This window comes from Pleurodeles waltl, chromosome 3_1, assembly GCF_031143425.1.
Source record: "Pleurodeles waltl isolate 20211129_DDA chromosome 3_1, aPleWal1.hap1.20221129, whole genome shotgun sequence".
NCBI classification, from domain to species: domain Eukaryota; kingdom Metazoa; phylum Chordata; class Amphibia; order Caudata; family Salamandridae; genus Pleurodeles; species Pleurodeles waltl.
The window spans coordinates 1399438465-1399458175 of NC_090440.1; positions in this window are offsets into that span (position 1 = coordinate 1399438465).

Here is a 19711-nt window from a genome sequence, read left to right on the forward strand (position 1 = left end):
CTCCGAATATGGCCATGTAACATGTCTAAGATCGTGAAATTGTCCCCCCATTCCAAATCTGGTATTGGGAAGCCAATTCCATGCACACTTGGGGCTCCACCATGGACCCCCAGTAATGCCAAACCAGCTCTCTGAAACTTGCACTGCAGCTACAGCTGCTGCCACCTCACAGACAGGGTTCTGCCCTCCTGGGGTCTAAGCAGCCCAGTCCCAGGAAGGCAGAACGAAGCAATTCCTCTGAGAGCAGGGTGTTACACCCTCTCCGTTTGGAAATGGGTGTTACAGGCTGGGGAGGGGTAGCCTCCCTCAGCCTCTGGTAATGCTTTGAAGGGCACAGATGGTATCCTCCTTTCATAAACCAGTCTACACCGGTTCATGGACCCCTTCTCCCCTGCTCTGGCGTGCAACTGGACAAAAGAGAGGGGAGTGACCACTCCCCTGTCCATCACCACCCCAGGGGTGGTGCCCAGAGCTCCCCCAGTGTGTCCCAGCCTCAAGCCATCTTGCTTTGCAAGGGGTGGGGGCATTCTGGAGGGCTCTGAGTGGCCAGTGCCAGCAGGTGACGTCAGCGACCTCTCCTAATAGGTCCATACCTGATAATGTAGCCAATACCCCTCCAAGGCTTGTTGGCAACTTCCAACACAAAATCTCATCTGCAACTATCTTCACACCGTGGGACATCTTTTGCATCATGAAGGAACCCGCTGGCATCTTCCTAGGGTTCATTCCTGTAGTCTTTGACTAACCAGGGACTCTTCTTTTGCACCCTCTTCTTGGTTGGCAGGGGCTTCTGTCCTTCCTGGAACTTCTTTTGACTTCTGGACTTGGTCCTCTTCCTTTGCAGGTCTCCAGGTCCAATAATCCAGCAGTTGTTCTTTGCAGACTTGGTTGGCTGCTGCAAAATCCCCAAAATGAGGTGTAGTATGTCCTAAGGAAACTTGCAGTACTTTACTCCTGCTTTTCTGGGCTCTGGGGTGGGGTAATTTACTTACCTTTGCTGTATTCTAACTCTCCCAGCGATTCTGCACACACTACACTTGTATAGGGGGAATTTGCAATTCGCATTCCACTTTCTTAGTTTATGGTTTATGTTGCCCCTAGACCTATTTTCTCCCATTGCATTCTATATAATTTCCTACTGTTTGCATTGTTCTATGGCTATTTACTTGTCTAATTTTGGTGTCTAGTGTATATATTGTGTGTAATACTTACCTCCAGAAGGAGTATTGTCTATAAGATATATTTGGTACGGTGTCACCCAAATAAATATCTTTTTTGGTATTGTCTTTATTTGTGTATAAGTACTGTGTAACTATAAGTGGTATTGCATGAGCTTTGCATGTCTCCTAGTTCAGCCCAAGCTGCTCTGCCATAGCTACCTCTATCAGCCTAAGCTGCTAGAACACTACTACATTTCACTAATAAGGGATAACTGGACCTGGTATTAGGTGCAAGTACCCAAGGTACCCACAACAAACCAGGCCAGCCGCCTACAATATCCCAGAATCTTGGACATGTAGTATCATACTACCTTTATATAAAAAGGGAGATAGAACAGCACTGTTAAACTATCGACAAATTGCTTCACCAGATGCAACAGGAAAGATTTTTGTGAAAAGCATCCTAATGCAATTAACTGATTGGGTTGAGGAAAATGCTATTCTTCCACTGGAACAGGCAGGCTTCAGAAATGCCCACAATACCCTAGATAATATTCTAATGATGCAAGCAATAATTGATAAATATGACAAGACTAGGGGGGAATTATGTATGCAGCATTTATTGACTACTCCACAGCATTTGACAGGGTGGACAGGAAAATCCTGTGGAGGAAACTTCAGGAATTAGGGGTCCCGCCTTGCCTCTTTCGATTGGTGATTGCCCTGCACTGTACGACCTAGTGTAAAATCCTCATTGGTGGAGAGCAGAGATTGTCTTCAAAATTCTTAAACAAAAACGGCCTGAAACCTGGCTGTTTATTGGCCCCACTGTTATTTTCACTTTACATTTATGACTGCCCCAAAATCCTGAGGAGTACTATTGGCTATGCCTCGCAGTGGGCGGTCGACCAATCGCCTGCTTACTATACACAGATGACATAGTTGTGTTTGATCTCACCCCAAAGGGCCTAAATCAACGTTCGGATGCCCTAAATTTATACTCGGTGAAGCACTACTTGAGAATCAATACATCTAAATCTCAGGTTGTTCACTTCATGGGGAAAAAAAACTGAAGGAAAACTAGTTTCTCCTGGGATTTGGGTCAACATAAGTTGGAGCAGATAGAAACATATCAGTTCTTGGGTAAAATCTTTTCCGTCACAATAAATGAACAAGATAATATACAGAATAATATTAGTAAGGCTATCTTAAACGCTCAAGGTCTGGCGGCTTTTTTAAATAAAAATGGTAAACGACATTTTTCGCACTTATTGTCCGCCTATCAGGTCAAGATTCCAGCTACTCTTCTACATGTGATAGAATGTATAGACATAAATAAATGGAATTTCCTCGACAAGACTCAAGTCTGGATCCTAAGATGCACAGCTTCTTGTAAAATCTCAGCTTCAGAGGCAGCTCTAAGGCTTGAATTCGGCATCAAGAATATATTTGTGCAAGGCCTCGCAGCCGTGATCAGAAGGGCACATTGCCTTATCCATTGCAAGGAATTTACTCTAAGAAACCTGGCTTTTAATGACATTTTTAATAATTTAGGAGAAAAATCTGGGTTTTTCAGTAATTACACCTATGCTATTCATCTCTTTGAGCTGGACACAGACCTCAATCCTTCAACATCCTACATAAGTCTAAAAAACATCTTGAAGGAAGTGACATGGTCCATAGGCTTTGCAATGGATCTTGATGTGTGCCGCCCTAAAAAGGGTCTTGAGAAGTTAATCAAGTCTGCATCTATGGAAGTGGTACAACCTTACCTGACTTGGAATCTTCCACAAGGTGTGAGGTGATTTTTTTATACTGATCTGACTAGACAGAATACCTCTTAGGGATTTAGGGGGTCATTCTAACCCTGGCGGTAAAAACCGCCAGGGCGAATGACCGCGGTAGCACCGCCAACAGGCTGGCGGTGCACCGCTGGGCATTCTGACCGCGGCGGTTCTGCCGCGGTCAGTAGCGGGAAACCGGCGGTCTCCCGCCGGTTTCCCGCTGCCCTGCAGAATCCCCCATGGCGGCGGAGCACGCTCCGCCGCCATGGGGATTCTGACACCCCCTACCGCCATCCAGACCCGCCAGGAACAGGATGGCGGTAGGGGGTGCCGCGGGGCCCCTGGGGGCCCCTGCAGTGCCCATGCCAATGGCATGGGCACTGCAGGGGCCCCCGTAAGTGGGCCCCAAAAGGAATTTCAGTGTCTGCTTTGCAGACACTGAAATTCGCGACGGGTCGCACTCCAGCAACTCCGCCGGCTCCATTCGGAGCTGGCTTCATTGTTGCTGGGTCTTTCCCGCTGTGCTGGCGGGCGGCCTTTTGGCGGTCGCCCGCCAGCACAGCGGGAAAGCCAGAATGGCCGCCGCGGTCTTGTGACCGCGGTGCGGTCATTTGGCGGTAACCGCATGGCGGGCGGCGACCGCCGCCCGCCGCGGTTAGAATCACCGCCTTAATCTCGAAATGTGACGGCGCTACTAACTCTTGTGACTTGTGTCATGTTGGGGTACAGAATATCAAACACATCTTATTTGTCTGTCCAGCTCCAACTGCTCAGAGGAAATTATGGCTGAAACCCCTTTACTTGCGGCTAAATGTTAGATCATATAGAGAGGCCCTAGACTTATGTTACAGTCCTCCTAATAATAGATTTTCTAATGGGATTTAAAAATTCTTTCAAACTTGCTTGCAGATATATTGACCTTCAGAGATTAGATCGTCTTCCTGCCCCTGGCCAGGAAATCAAAACATATTCTGTTGGGACCATAAGGATCTTCATGTTTAAAGACAAATCCTACAGATGAAGGAAGAGAGGGGTAGGTCTCTAAATTTTGTGGGGCAAGGACTCTTTTATTTTAAGAATTGGTGTTTGTAGTGGGAGATTAAATCTATGTCATTTTAAATTAAAAATTGTCATGTATTGGAAGTTTTAGTAATATGTGAAGGTCATAGGAATACATTGATAGTTTGCAATAATTGTATTCCTTTTTCAGAAAGTATATTAATTTATTATGTATTTATTGTCAACACCAGAGCAATACGCGCTCTATTGGTGACAAAAATGCAAAAACCCAGCACTCTCAAAACAAAGTAATTCATGCATTATGCTGATATGTTGTGGTTTAACCTTTTGCATTGCAGAGTTCAATCCTGAAAACTTATTTTTAATATGCTTACAAATACTGTTCCTTTGCAATGTATTGCTGCAGGTTTTCAGAGTGTGTTAGGGTGTGGCCCCTTTCCAGGGCCTTCCAGAGACTTTCCCAGCAACATGCCTGGGCATGGTTCTGGGTTGGGCCAAGACTCTATAAAAGAGAGCCAGCCCAACTCCCAGTGCTCACTATTCAGAGGTCCCGGTGCAGAGCAGCAGCTTCTTCCTGAGCTCCTGTCCCGGCGGCCTATTTGGATCTTCCAGTCTTCTGCCCTAATCCTTCATTGGTGATCATTGTTCCAGGCGGTAAGACGGTGGTTGGACTGTACCGACACCGTTATTTAGAATTTTCATATACTTGGTTTAAATTCTTAAATGAGTAACAGATTACTTGCGCGCTACCATTTCTTGACATTTATATGGTAGTTTACAAATAGGCAAGACGCGCGATTTGTTATTCATTGTGCGCTACCATTTCTTGACATTTACATGGTGGCTTAAGAATCGGCAAGACGCGCGATTCGTTTTATGGTGTTTAAACATTGTTGTCCATCGTGCGCTACTATTTCTTGACATTTACATGATGTTTTACGAATTGGCAATACACACAACTCGTTTCATTAGCATTTAACTTTGTTGTTCATTGCGCGCTACCATTTCTTGACATTTTACATGGTGGCTTAAGAACACGGTGGGCCTTGGTCTCTACCTGATGTATGTTAGTGTATGCCTCTTAAGTTAACCTTATTGGATAGTGTGTGGCTAAATTTTGTCTCTCACTATTTGCAGGTGACTCTGGCTACCCAAGCCATTTGTGGCTGCTGACCCCTGTGAGGAATGGCAGGACAAGGGCTGAGGAACGTTATAATGAGGCACATGGGCGAACCAGAAGGATCATTAAGCAGACCTTCTGCCTCCTGAAGGCCAGGTTCAGGTGCCTCCATCTGACAGGTGGATCCCTGTGCTACTTACCCGACAAGGTCTGCCAGATAGTAGTGGCATGCTGCATGTTGCACAACCTGGCCCTCAGGTGCCATGTACCTTTTCTGCAGGAGGAGAAGACTGGAAATATCCCTGTGGGTGCAGTGGACCCTGAGGACAGTGAGGATGAGGAGGCAGCGTACTATTGGTGTATTCTGTGTGGCTGCGGCATGATGGCATTACCCACTTTTTACCTCTACTTACTGTCACCTATTGATTATCATTTTACAGATGTTGGTGATTTGACAACAAAGTCCTGATGTGATCACTACAGCCAGCTACATGCCATCATTTCTATGCTCTCACAATGTACAGTTCATTTGCAATGGATGTAGCTATTTCCATCAATACAAATTTTCAGTACATGAAATACTAGTAGTTGAGTTTTGCCCAAGGGTGTTTATTGTAGTGCTAAGAAATTGAGGGGAAAGTGCAATGGAATGGGGTGATGATGGAGAAAAGTCCAGGGTATTGTTCCAGTCTGTTTGTAGCGCAGGTGCATTGTCCCAGGGGACATAGGAAGGGGAGCAATGGCAGTTCAAGGTGGACAAGGTGACTGAGTGGGACACAAAAGGGACAATCAGGAGAGTCTCATTTCCTGGTGGTGGTCTTGGCAAGTGTCTTTGGCTTATGTCTGGATCGCAGGGAATGTTTGTGGGGTGGTTCACCTTCTGCAGGTAAAGGGGTGCTGGTGGCCTGTGGGTCCTGTGGTGGGGCCTCCTGGCCACTAGTGGCAGCAAAAATGGAGGGCTGTTCAGTTGACTGGCTAGTGGTAGGGGCCCGCTGGTGTGCTGTTGCCTCCCTCACAATGTTGGCCATGTCTGCCAGCACCCCTGCTATGGAGATCAGGGTGTTGTTAATGGCCTGCAAGTCCTCCCTCATCCCCTGATACTGTCCCTCCTGCAGCAACCTTTTATCCTGCACGTTGTCAAGGGTCTGGCCCATTGTGTCCTGGGAATGTTGGTAGGCTCCCAGGATCTTGGAGAGTGCCTCCTGGAGGGTCGGTTCCCTGATCCTGTCTTCCCCCTTGTGCATAGCAGTCCTCCCAGTTTCCCTGTTGGCATGTGCCCATGTCCTTTGAACGGTGTGCCCACTGATCCCAGGTCCCTTATGGTCTTGGGTATGCGGTGTGGCCTGGGGTCCGTGTACAGGTGGGCACACTGCTGATTGACGTGTCCTGGATGAGAGGTGTGGGTACGCTCGGTGGGTGCTGTGGTGTTGGATCCTGATGGGGGAGGCTCTGTGGTGGTCTGTGATTGTGTTTGGTTTGATGGCTGTCCAGTGGTCCCTGATGAGACAGGTAGGTCCTCCAGATCCAGAAGTCCAGAGTTACTGTCATCACTGGGGGCCTCATCTGTTGGGGGACTGGACAGTGGTAGCAACTCCTCTCCACTGACATTGGCTGGGGCACCTGTGGGGACGTAAGTCGTATATAATGCTTCAAGTGTATAACATTTGTACATCTCTGGCTTCCCCTCTATCGTTGGTGTTGCCTGACTGCTTTTGCTTGTGTATGTTGATGTATTGTGGGTATGTTAGTTTCCCTATGCTGTGCATGCTTTAGTGATGGGTGGCATGGAGGGCTTGGCATTGGGATTAGTCAGATGTGTAGGTGTAGTGTGTGGGTTGGAGTAGAGTGATAAGAGTGAGGGTGTGGGTGTGAGATGGCATGCAGGTATTGGGGGGGTGATAATGAAAATAAATAGGGACTCACCAGTGTCCAGTCCTCCGGCAACTCCAGTGAGTCCCTCAGGATGCAGTAATGCCAGTACTTGCTCCTCCCATGCTGTGAGCTATGGGGGACGAGGTGGGAGTCCATCGCCAGTCCTCTGGGTAACGAGCTGGTGTCTTGCTGCTATAGAACATACTTTCCCCGTGGGTCGTTACACCTCTTCCTGATGATGTCCCTTGTTCTTGGGTGCTGTCCCACTGTGTTGACCCTATCCATGATTCGCCACCATAGCTCCATCTTCCTTGCAATGGAAATCTGCTGTACCTGTGCTCCAAAGAGCTGTGGCTCTACCCTGACAATTTCCTCCACCATGCCCCTTAACTCCTCCTCAGTGAAATTGGGGTCCCTGGGTGGTGCCAGGGGTGTTATGTGATGTGTGTTGGTGAGGGTGTGTTGGGTAATGTGGTGGGGTGTGTGATGTGGAGTGCGTGAGGGGTGTATGGGTATGAGTGGTGTGTGTGTCTAGTTGTCTCTGTGCTCTTCTTCTCGGTCTCCTGCTAGCAACTGGTGTTCGTGAGGGGTTGTGGATAATGTGGGTGTGTGTTTTATAGTGGTGTGGGTGTGTGTATGAGTGTCAGGTGTGTGTTTTTAGTATTGGCCAATGTGCTGTTGTTTTGTATGTGGGTGTACATTCTGAGCGGGCCGGTATGTACCGCCAATGGTTTACCACCATTGAATGTCCGCCGTCGTGATTCGTGGGTCATAATGTGATGGGTGTTTTTCTGTTGGCGTAACGGTATGGGTGTTGGGACCGCCACTTTATCACTGACCTTTGGTCTGGCGGATTTGTGTATTGCAGTATTCTGATGGATTGGTGTGTGTGTGTCATAATATGGTGAATGGAGATCCGCCACCGCTGCGGTATGTTGGCGGCCATCAGCGTGGTGGTAAGCGGGATTTACCACCAATGTCACAATGAGGTCCTATATCTTCCTGTGCAAATGGATGGAGTTTTGGACCTGTTATTGGGAGAACAACATGCACTGATAAAAAGCAAGGGACTAAGCAAATGCAAGGGATGATCCATGGGGGACAACTCAAAATCTGACTACACATCCTGCACAGAAAGCCCACTAGGCACCAGGGATTTCTTTTTATACATCTACGAGTGGGGGCTGCCAAGAATGGGCATTGCAATGCCCCCACCCTTCCTCCAAAACAATCAGCAATATCTTTTGCCCCCACCTGGGAGTAGATGGAGGCAATAGCCCCCAATCATCCCCCTTGGGGGAGGGGCAGAAAGCCCACTAGGCATCAGACATTTTCTTTTTGCTATTGTGGGGGTAGGGGCTGCCCGGAATGGACATAGCAATGCCCCCACACCCCCAAAGTAAATAGACACAGCCTTTCTGCCCCCCAGGGGGCAAATGTAGATTATTATTTCTGGTCTGCCGTCCAGGTTGGGCAGAAATCCCACTAGACACCAGGGGTGGGTTCTGCCCACCACCATGGGCATGGTTAGCCCCCCCCCCAATTGGAGGGGACAGCAGTCTTTCTACCCCCTGCAGACTGAAGCATTTTATCCCAATGGCAAGCAGGAGGACATTTGGTTTTGATTTTACATATGGGCCAAGAGAGCTTGGCTAACTTCCAATATCGTCCCACTTGCAATGGTGAGCGGCTGCACTTTTTGGACTTGGGCATGCTACCACCTGAAAAAGCCAACCAGATACTTCCTAAAGCTAAACATCTAGGGGAGTCCAGGGTGGTGTGCTTCTAATGCACCCGAACCATTTTCTTACCCACAATGCCCTGCAAACCTCCTACCTTGCTTGAAATCACACATTTTCTCTACAATTCTGTGATGGAAACTTCCAGAATCTGCAGGAATCCACAAAATTCCTACCACCCAGCATTGCCCCATTTCTACTGATAAAAACTCGGCCCGACTTGTGGGGGTGCCCAAAGCTGAATCAGCCTAAAAATGTATGAAAAACACACACTTTTGGACAGGCTTTTGTTCCCCCTCAATTTCGACAAGTTTTTGGGCTTTCCCTGTTGCAGGCACTTGGCCCACCTACACAAGTGAGGTATCATTTTTATCGGGAGACCAAGGGGAACGCTGGGTGGTAGGACATTTGAGCTGGTGCGGTGGTCCCACACAGAAGTGTGAGGAAAATATGATTTTTTAGCTAAATTTGAGGTTTGCAGGGAATTCGGGGTAAGAAAACACTCGGAGATCCATGCAAGCCACACTTCCCTGGACTCCGCCAAGTGTCTAGTTTTCAGAAATGTCTGGGTTTGATAGATTTCCCTTGATAGCCGCCAACCCCAGGACTAAAAATGCAGGAGTCCCCCTTGGAAAAATAGGTTGTTTTGTGATAGATAATTTTGTTGTGCCCACAATAGGTTTTGACCCCTTCCCTGTTATAGGCACTTGGCGCACTAACACAATGGAGATAGCATTTTTAACAGGAGACCTGAGGGAATGCTGGATGGTAGGAAATTTGTGGCTCCCATCAGAATCCAGATCTTTCCTTAACAGAAATATGAGATAAATGTGTTTTTAGACATATTTTGTGGTTTGCAAGGGAATCTGGGTAACATAACTTGGTGAAAGTCACACAAGTCACCCCATCCTGGATTTCCCAGAGTGTCTAGTTTTAAAAAATGTACAAGTTTGCTAGGTTGCCCTAGGTGCTGGCTGACTTAGAGCCCCAAATCCACTGCTAGGCACATTGCAAAAAAGGATAAGTTTTGGGTGGAAAAATGTGATGTGTCCACATTGTGTTTTGGGCTGTTTCCTGTTGAGGGCACTAGACCTACACACACAACAGGTACCATTTTTACCAGCGAACTTTGGGGAACACAGAATAGTATGCACTTTCCAAATGTAAGACAGTGTGTAATAAATAAGTCATTTTGAGAAATGCCCTCTAATTCACATGATAGTATGGGTACCCCAAATTCAAAGGTTTGCAAATAACCAATGCTTCTAAACTCCATAACTTGTGCCCGTTTTGAAAATACATGGATTTTCTTTATACCTATTTTTCATTCTTTATATTTTACCAAATTAATTACTGTATACCCGGTAAACAGTGAAAATCCATTCCAAGGTGCAGCTCAGTTATTTGCTCTGGGTACCTAGGGTTCTTGGTGAACCCTATATATCCCCACACAAGAAGGGTCCATCAGATGTAACAGTATATGGCTTTCAAAAATCCACCATAGTTAGAAGAAGTCACAGATGAAAATGTAGACACAAATGGCTGTTTGTTTTCAACTCAGTTTCAATATTTTTCAAATTCAACTGTTACTATTTTTTAGAAAACTTTGAAGGATCTAAACAAATGACCCCTTCCTGAATTTAGAATTTTATCTACTTTTCTGAAAGGAATCGATTTCTTGGACCTACTATTGGTTTCATATCCATTTCTACTACTAACTGGAAGGCGGTTGAAAGCAGAAGAATAGGAAAAATTTGCTATGTCCCAGTAAAATTCAAAAAATGTGTTGAAAAATTTGGTTTTCTGATTCAAGTCTGCCTGTTCCTGAAAGCTGGAAAGATGGTGATTTTAGCAACGCAAACTCTTTGTTGATGCCGTTTGCAGGGGAAAAAAACACACTTTCTTCTGCAGCACTTTATTCCCATTTTCCACCCAAAACCCCAAATCTAGATGTATTTTGGCTGATTTCTCCGGCCCCTCCAGGGGCATCCACAAACCCTAGGTACCTTTAGAATCCACAAGATGTTGGGGAAAAAAAGGATGTAAATGTGGCATAGCTTCCTTGTGTAGACAAAAAGTTATGGGGGCCTAAGCATGAACTACCCCAAATAGCCAAAAACGGCTTAGCATGGGGGGGAAAGGGAAGGCCCCCCTAAATAGTTAAGGCCAGCACTCCATTTGTGATTGCTGAGGCATTACTAAGTGCAACTTACCGGACTCCACTCCACCAGGGATTCCAGCTAAGCCAGCAGGACGTAGGATCTGCAAGACCTTCTCCTCCCAGAGAAGGAGTTGTAATGGGGGGCAGGGAAAACCACCACCAATCCTCTGGGTCTCCATGTGACGCTTGGAGGCCAGTGAATCGACTCTCCCCTGCAGGTCCTTCCACCTCTTCCTAATTTGCTCCTGTGGGCACAGATTATTAGATACAGCATTTACTCTGTCTACTATTCTGGACCACATTTGACTTTTCTGATATATGGGTCCTCATTATGAACATGGTGGGAAAAACCGGACCGCCGGCGGTGGCAGTAACTACCGCCTACAGTCAGGCGGTCCGGGCCGCCAAATAATGAAGCATAATGAAGCACATGAAAAACAGGGAGCCTGAAAAACACTTACTGCCAGCAGAGGAGTGCCGACAACGATGGAATAGGCCGCCCACAGGCCAATGGAAAGGCCAACCAGCCCAACAAATAATGAAGCAGTAGACTGCCGTCAGTTCCGGGGCGGGAACCACCGCCACGCAAAGCAAGGCGGAAACAAACCAAATAAAAGGAAACACTCACCGGAGGCTCACACAACACGCCGAAGCAGGCATGGAGAGAGAGTTGCAAATCATGCCAGTCCTGCTCCTTACTATATACCTCCATGACTGAGACCGCCGCCGAAGACGACGACGTAAAGTACCGCAACCTATTAAACAAGGGAAGAAAGAGCACAGTTACATACCCTCCCACTCCACCCACCCCGCAACGCACCAACAACCCCTCCCAACAGCACAAGCCATACACCCCAGAGACAGAGATACTTACCCGACACAAGTCAACTTAAACCTGCCCAAAGTACACACATGTGCACAACACCCCCCCAAAATGAAACGAGTAACCATGCATCGAAAATGTGCCAACACTGGCCACACAAATTTTATTAACACTCCAGGAGCAACAGAACGTCCACATTAGGCCAATGGCCAGTCCATAGCTCAAAGGCTGATGGGCCCAAATGGCCCCAACTTGACTCCCACATGTGCACATGGTACTCCACCATAAAGGGGTAAATTGGGGAAGCCAGGCACCTCAGGGAACAGGGGCAGGAGGTGGTGGGGGTGGGGACTTACATCTGGGGGGGGTTTGGGCTTACATTTGGGTTGTGGAGGGGGTTTGGTTTTTGTCTTGGAAGGTGGGGGAGCAGCCTTGGACTGGGGTGCGGCAGATGTACCTGGGCCAGCACGGGCCTCTTGCTCACAGGGGAAGGTGCACAGGAATGGGAAGGACAGACAGGGGCGGACTTGGAAGTGGGAGCAGTGGACAGGGCAAGGAGGTGGGCACGTTTAGGGGCGAGACGGGGTGGGCCGGTGGGTTCAAAAAGGTCTACATGGGATAGGAAAAGTTTCTTAGGGACAATCGGGGTGGACCTGGAGGAAGGTGTGGAAGTGGAGGTAGAGGGAGTGGTCGTAACAGGTGTAGGTGTGCGTGACGTGGATGCAGGTGACTGGACAGTATGCTAAGGTGTGGTGGATGTGTGTTGGATGGGTGTCTTGGAACATTGGAGTGTCTTGGGACAAGAGGGGGTGGACACAGTGGGACAAGACAGGCTGCCAGTGTAAATGAATGTTGTCTGGGTGTCTGCAGGTCTGGTGAGTGTGCTGCATGTGACAGTCAATGTTGTTGTGGTGAGTGCAGGTGTGGTGTTTGGTGTACATGACTGGATGTCTGATGTTGTGGTGACTGCAGGAATGGGGCCAGAAACAGTGAATGAAGGTTCAGTGCCTGTGAGTGTGCATGTAGAGGTGACAGACGGGGAGGCGGGAGAGGTGGACACACTGGAGGAAATGGATGTTGGTGTGTGTGCCTTTGTATGTTGGCTGTGTGTATGCCTGTAGTGGGAAGTGTAGTGCTTGTGTTTCTCTGTGTGCTTCTTGTGTGTTGAGGTGTGTGCATGGCTGTCAGAATGTGTGCTTGGGACGGGTGAAGGGAGTGGGGTGCTGGAAGGGGTGGAGGTGCTGGGAGGGGGGACGGAAAGACTAGAGACACTGGCTGCAGTCAAAGAGGAGGCCAGAGCCTGAAAGGATCTCTGTAGGCCAGACACGGCACCGTGAATGCCATCCAGTTAGGCATTGGTCTGTTGCACCTGTGATGCTAGCCCCTGGATAGCATTGACAATGGTTGTCTGCCCTACAGAGGTGGTCCTCAGGAGGTCAATAGCCTCCTCCTTGAGGGCAGCAGGGCTGACTGGGGCAGGGGATGATGTGCCTGGGGTGAAGGAGACGCCCACCCTTCTGGGTGAGCGGGCAACTTGGTGGGGAGCAACTGGGAGGGCGGTGATGGTATTGGGGGGCGGATGATGAAAGAGAATGGGTGGTCCCACTAGGGTCCGCCACCACCAAGGAGCTCCCATCGGCGGAGGTGTCAGAATCACTCGATTCAGTGGTAGTTGCCGCCCGTGGTACTCCCCTCACCCTCCAACCCACTGGTCCCCTTGGCGTCACTCGACTCTGCCTCCTTGGAACCGCGGGCCACTGCATCCCCACTCGCCGGTGCCACTGCTCCCTCGTCAGATGATGCTAATGTACACAGACAACACAGGAGAACAGGGGCGGGGAGACAAAACAAGGGAGACATTTGTAAATAGCTGAATGGATTTTCATAACTGGTTCACACATACCCACACCTAGCAAATATACCACCATCTAGCACCTACAGCTATGCTCATGGCTATGCCCCTGACTATTGGCCACAACCCTGGTATACATCCATCTCCAACATCACAGAAGGACCTGAAGAACTGCAGACCTGTCTCTTAACATCTAACTGCCCATGGGGGCCACATTGCCAAATGACATCTGTCAGAGTCCCTGCCACTAGACAGCATACCTACTACAGCACCTTCAGACATCCATCAAGGAGGCATACAATGGCCTCTGTACTCACCCCCTTATGTTTGCTGTGCAGCCTTCAAGTGCCCATCTAAGTCTGGATACACCACCGCCAGAATGCGGCGCATGAGGGGGGTCAGTGCCCGATGGGCACCCTTCCTCGTTGGGAGGACTTCCTCAGCTGGGCCTTGCAGGTCTTCCTGGCCCAGCGCGACAGGTCCTGCCACTGCTTCTTGCAGTGGGTGCCCTGCCAGTTGTAGACCATCAGGGTCCGCACCTCCCTGGCGATGGCCTGCCATAGTCCCCTCTTCTAATGGGCGCTGACCTGTAGGGGACACACAGAAAAATGACACAGGTCAGACAATGGCCATTTGATACAGCTGGCTATAAGTCCCCAATGGGACAGACACTTAAACAGCAGTACAGCATCTCACACACGCAGTATGTCATGCATTCCACGGCTGTACAGTGTCAAATAGTGCACACATGTTTACAGCCATCTACCACTATTTCACACATCCATGCACCCCAATCCGCCTACTCACCTGTACCTCTGGTCGACCATAGAGCTTGGCCTACAGGGGTAGGACCCCGTCCACCAGCTTCTCCAGTTCCTCCGTGGTGAAGGCTGGGGCCCTTTCCCCTGCCACTCGTGCCATTTCCAGGACCAGGGTCAGGACACAGCAGCACACTCAGTGGAGTACGTGCCTGCACATAATCTGGTAGTCAAGTGAAGTTGGGGTGACGAGATAGCGTACGCTCTGTGGCAGTGTGAACTATCACCGCTGGCGGCGATCATGATAGGCCCATATTCTCCATTGACAACCATGTTAACCAATGATGCATGGCGGTGAACACCGCCTTACGCCATTACGACAACCGCTAGCGGTATGAGGTCACTTCCACTGCTACATATCTGGATTACTGGGGGCAGACATTTTGCACACTACTACGCAGTTATTAATTTCTCATTGGCCCCATGCAGGCCCTATGGAACCCATTCCCCAAATGCATGGACAAAAAAATATTTACTCACCACAACAGTCCAGATGTATCAGTGAGGACATGTCACTCCAGTTTAACATCCTACAATGCATATGTGTCATCAACTTGTTTGCCAGCAGTGCTGAATACTTACCATGTTGGGAAGATGAATATGTGTCCCTCACATGTGTTCTCCACTCCTCCTAGGTACAGATCCATGTGACGAGGGAGGACCCATCGGTGTACACACCACTTGTTGATTTGGGGACCATTATGGAGCGTAACATCATCATCAATTACAGACTCACTCTTGCTACTGTTCATGAACTTTGTGTATTACTGGATCCAGCACTGAGACCAGCTAATCGTAATCAGCATGCCATCCCTACTGAAGTGCAAGTGCTCTCTTCACTTCATTTCCTGGCCACAGGCTAATTTCAGGTGACTGTTGCCATGGGTGCAGGGTTTTCACAGCCAATGTTTTTCCTCATCCTGTCCAGATTCCTGAATGTATTTGTACTACACCTGCAGTCATAGGTGAGGTTTCCCCAAAGTGCTGAACTACCTGCCATCAAGTCAGACTTTTATGCCTTTGCCAACATCCCTCATGTGATAGGTGCCATCGATGGCACCCACAGAGCTTTCATCCCCCAGAGAGTAAGTGAACAGATGTACAGCAACAGGAAGACCTTTCACTCTATGAACATTCAATTGGTGTGGGCTGCAGACCAGTACATCTCACATGTGAATGCCATGTTCCCGGGATCAGTCCATGATTCCTTTGTGCTCAGGATCAGCAGTGTGCCACACATAATGGAACAACTACAAGGGGACAGAGGATGGATCATAGGTAAGTGTGTCTGACACATTTTCTACACATAGCTGACAGCCAGCCTGTCTGCAACTGAGGGTTGTTAGTCTCAGTCCTGTTTTGCCCAATTTTGCAGGTGATTCTGGCTACCCCAACATGCATTGGCTCCTAACACCAGTGAGGAATCCTAGGACAGATGCAGAGAGGAATTACAATGAGGCCCATGGACGTACTAGGAGGGTGAAAGAGCGCAGTATAGGTCTCCTGAAGGCTAGATTCAGTTCCCTCCATATTTCTGGGGGATCCCTGGCCTATGGCCCTGAAAAGGTCTGTAGAATAGTAGTGGCCTGCTGCATGCTGCATAACGTGGCTGTGAGGAAATCTATTCCCCTCTTGGAGGAGGAGGATGCTGTATATACAGACCAGCTTCCTCTAAGAGGGTGATAGAGTGATGGGGATGATGGAGTGGGGGAAGATGTACACTCCAGGAACCAACTGATCCAACTATCCTTCCAGTGACTAAGATGTACTATTTGCTGCTGTTGTTGTCTGTGCTGCATATTGTTGGTATGATTTATCCCCCATGTGGGTGTTGGGTCAATAGACATTTTCACTGTAACAAGGTTTGCATGTGACATGTGACATGATGAACAAGTTGTTAGACATTTCTGTTGCCACCACCCCATGTTGTGCGTGGGGTGCCATTCCTGCAATAAAGGTATGATTATATGATTACAATGACAATTGCATGCACAGTTCGATTTGATTCAACATACTGACAGGGGACATTGGCATTGGTGTACATGTGTTTTATTAGGTGCTAGGGATGCCAGGGTGTTCTTTACAGTGATGGGAGTGGGTTGCTGGAGGATGTCCATACTGGCTACATGGTCTCAGTGATTGTTGGCAATGGTAATATGTCCATCTGTATTTTACATGTTGTTGAGTTGATATTGTACGGTGGGGATGGCGGTTGAGTGGCACACTCAGGGGACAGTTCGTGTCACAGTCACGTCTTTGAGGGTTCCTTGGTCTTGGCAGGTGTTTCAGTGCCATATCTGGGCCTGAGGGACTGTTTGGGTGCCTGGTGTCAGCCTCTATGCGTGGAGGCGCTGGTCTCCTGTGTGTCCTTAGATAGTGGCACCAGTCCAGTTGCTGCTGCTGCTGTCGATGGCTGGTCTCTATCTTGGTCTCTATCTGGTCTGTGGGGGTCTCAGGCTGGGCTGGGAAGTGGTGCAGCAGTGCCCCTGCAAACGTGGCCATGGTGGCATTGAGCTGCTTTCACTGCTCCATGGCCTCCTGGTGGTGTGCTATCTGCAGCCTTTGATTCTGCTCCAGGGTGGCCACGATCTGGCCCATCCTGTCCTGGGTATGGTGGTATGCTCCCAGGCCCTCAGAGATTACCTCCTGGGCTGCAGCATCCATCCTTTGGCCTCCCCCCTGGGCTACTGTTGCTCTCCCATTGGGCCTAGCCCCCTGTGCTGTGTCCCCTGCACAGGTCTGGTGGTGCCAATTGTACTGGGGCCATCGTCTTCCTGCCTGTTGGTAGGTGGTGACTGTGGCCTCTCTCCTTGTGTTCCACCAGTCTGTGGCCTGCATACACAGGTGTGGGGCTGGTTGCCCAGAGCTGATGTTGGTGGCTGGGTGGTAGGGGTGTCAGTGGTGCCCTGGGTGGGGCTGCTGGATCGTGACAGCCCAGGACTGTGTGAAGGACCAGGGTATTCCTCACTGTCCAGTGTTCCCTCTCCAGTGTCCTGAGTGGTGCCTCTGTCTCCATGTGGGCCACTGCCACTCCTTGTCCTGTCCGTCAGGGTGGCATGGGTGGTGGTGCCTGTTGGGGGAATGGACATGTTTGTTACAATTGCAAAATAGGATGGGGTGCACAGGTGGGCCTATTTTGTGCAGGGCTTCCACAGGTGGGCCATGCAGGGTGTTTTTGTGAGGTTGCCACTGCATTTTGATTGGGATGTGGAGGTGCATTGTGGATGGTGTAGTTCCATTGTGATGCCTTGCAGGGGTAGGTGGCTGTGCACAGGGGGAGGGATGTGGGCCTGTTGGTGGGTTTGTGGGCATGCAGGGTGACAGGATTTAGTGATTGTGGCCTGGGTGGGGTAGTGGTCCTGGTGGTAGTTGGAGGGGTGGTGTGGTGCATGCATTCAAGGTGTGGTGGATATGGGGTAATTGTGGATGACTTACCCGAGTCCATTCCTCCAGTGAGTCCAGTGAGACCCTCAGGGTGCAGGATGGCCAGTACCTTTTCCTCCCAATCAGTGTAGTCAGGGGGTGTTGGTAGAGGTCCTCCCCCAGTCTTTTGGACCGCAATGTTGTGCCTGGATACCATGGACCTCACCTTCCCACGCAGGTCGTTCCATCTCTTGCGAATGTCGTCGCTCGTGCGTGGATGGTTTCCCACTGCGTTGACTTTCTTGACAATGGTTTGCCATAACTCCATCTTTCTGGCGATGGGTGTGTGCTGGACCTGTACCCCGAATATATGTAGCTCGATGTTGAGTATCTCATCCACCATGGTCCTTCGCACCCTTTCTGTGAAGCTTAGGTGCTTGGGGGGTGCCATCCATGGTGTGTGATGTGGGTGGTGTGTTTTGTGGATATTGGGGAGGGTGCTGTTGTGTGGTTGGGTGTGTGAGTCGTGTGATGTGACGTTCAGTGTCTGCCTGTGGTGTTGTCTGTCTTGCTTCTCCTATTGGCAATGCAAAGGAATGTTGGTGTGTCTGTGTGTGTTTTATGGTGTTGTGGATGTGTGTCAGGTGTGTGGGTTTCAAACTTGCAAATGTGCGCATTCCTTACTGTTGGGTCCACTTGCTGGCCGTGGCGGTCTGTACCGCCAATGGTCGTTTGACATCCACTGACTGTCACAGTGATTTGTGCATCATTATTTGGAGGGCGGGGATTTGTGTGCTCAGCTGTGGCGGGGTGGCATGTGCAGCTTTTTTGCCGACAAGGCCCTGGCGGTGACTGCTGGTAGGAATATTTTTGGTGGATTCTGTTTTTTACATCTTTATATGGCGAGTTTCTGTTCACAGCCAATTGTGGGATTCTGTTCACCGTCGCCACAGCAGGAAATGGTGTTTACCACCATGTTCATAATGACCCTGTAGGAGGCTGCTTAGGCTGATAGAGGTAGCTATAGCAGAGCAGCTTAGGCTGAACTAGGAGACATGCAAAGCTCCTATGATACCACTTATATCATCTAGGTACTATATCATAAGAAACACAATACTCAGGGTTACTAAAGATAAAGGTACTTTATTTTAGTGACAATGTGCCAAAAATATCTCAGAGGATAGTAAAATACACAAAATATACACACATACCTAAAATCAGGTAAGTAAAACAGTCAGAAAGTAGTGCAAACACTGTAGAATACAATAGAATGCAATAGGCCTAGGGGCAACACAAACCATATATTCTGAAAGTGGAATGCGAACCACGTAAGGACCCCTAGGCTAGTGTAGTGTGTAGAGGGTCGCTGGGAGTGTAAGAAAACATTAAGGGTGTCCAAGATACGCCACGCAAGACCTTGAAAAGTAGGAGTTAAGTGACACTACTTCCTCAGAAACACACTAAACTCGTGATAGAGGATTCTGACCACAACAGATTGCAAAGCACTGAAGGCGGATTCCTGGAACTGAGGACCTGCAAAGGAAGGGGACTAAGTCCAAGAGTCATGGAAGTGTCCAGGGGGGGCAGGAGCCCACTAAACCCCGGATGAAGGTGCAAAATGGCTGCATCTGGTTGGAAGAAGCTGAAGATTCTGCAACAACAAAAGGTGCTAGGAACTTCTCCTTTGTGCAGAAGATGTCCCACGGAGTGCAGGAGGATGCAGAGTTGTTTCTTTGGAGAAAGACTGCAAACAAGCCTTGCTAGCTGCAAGAGTTGTAGTTGAAGAAAAAGGGTGCTGCCTGGGCCCAGGAAGGACCAGAATGTCGCCACTTGGGAGAGGAGACAGAGGGGGCCCTCAGCAATACAGAGAGCCCACGCACAAGAAGGCAGCACCCACAGAAGTCCTTGAACATGGGTTCAAGAAGACTGAGCACAGTGGTCATCTCAACACTACAAAAGAGGGTCCCATGAAGCCGGTGTTCACCTCAGCGAGTTGAGC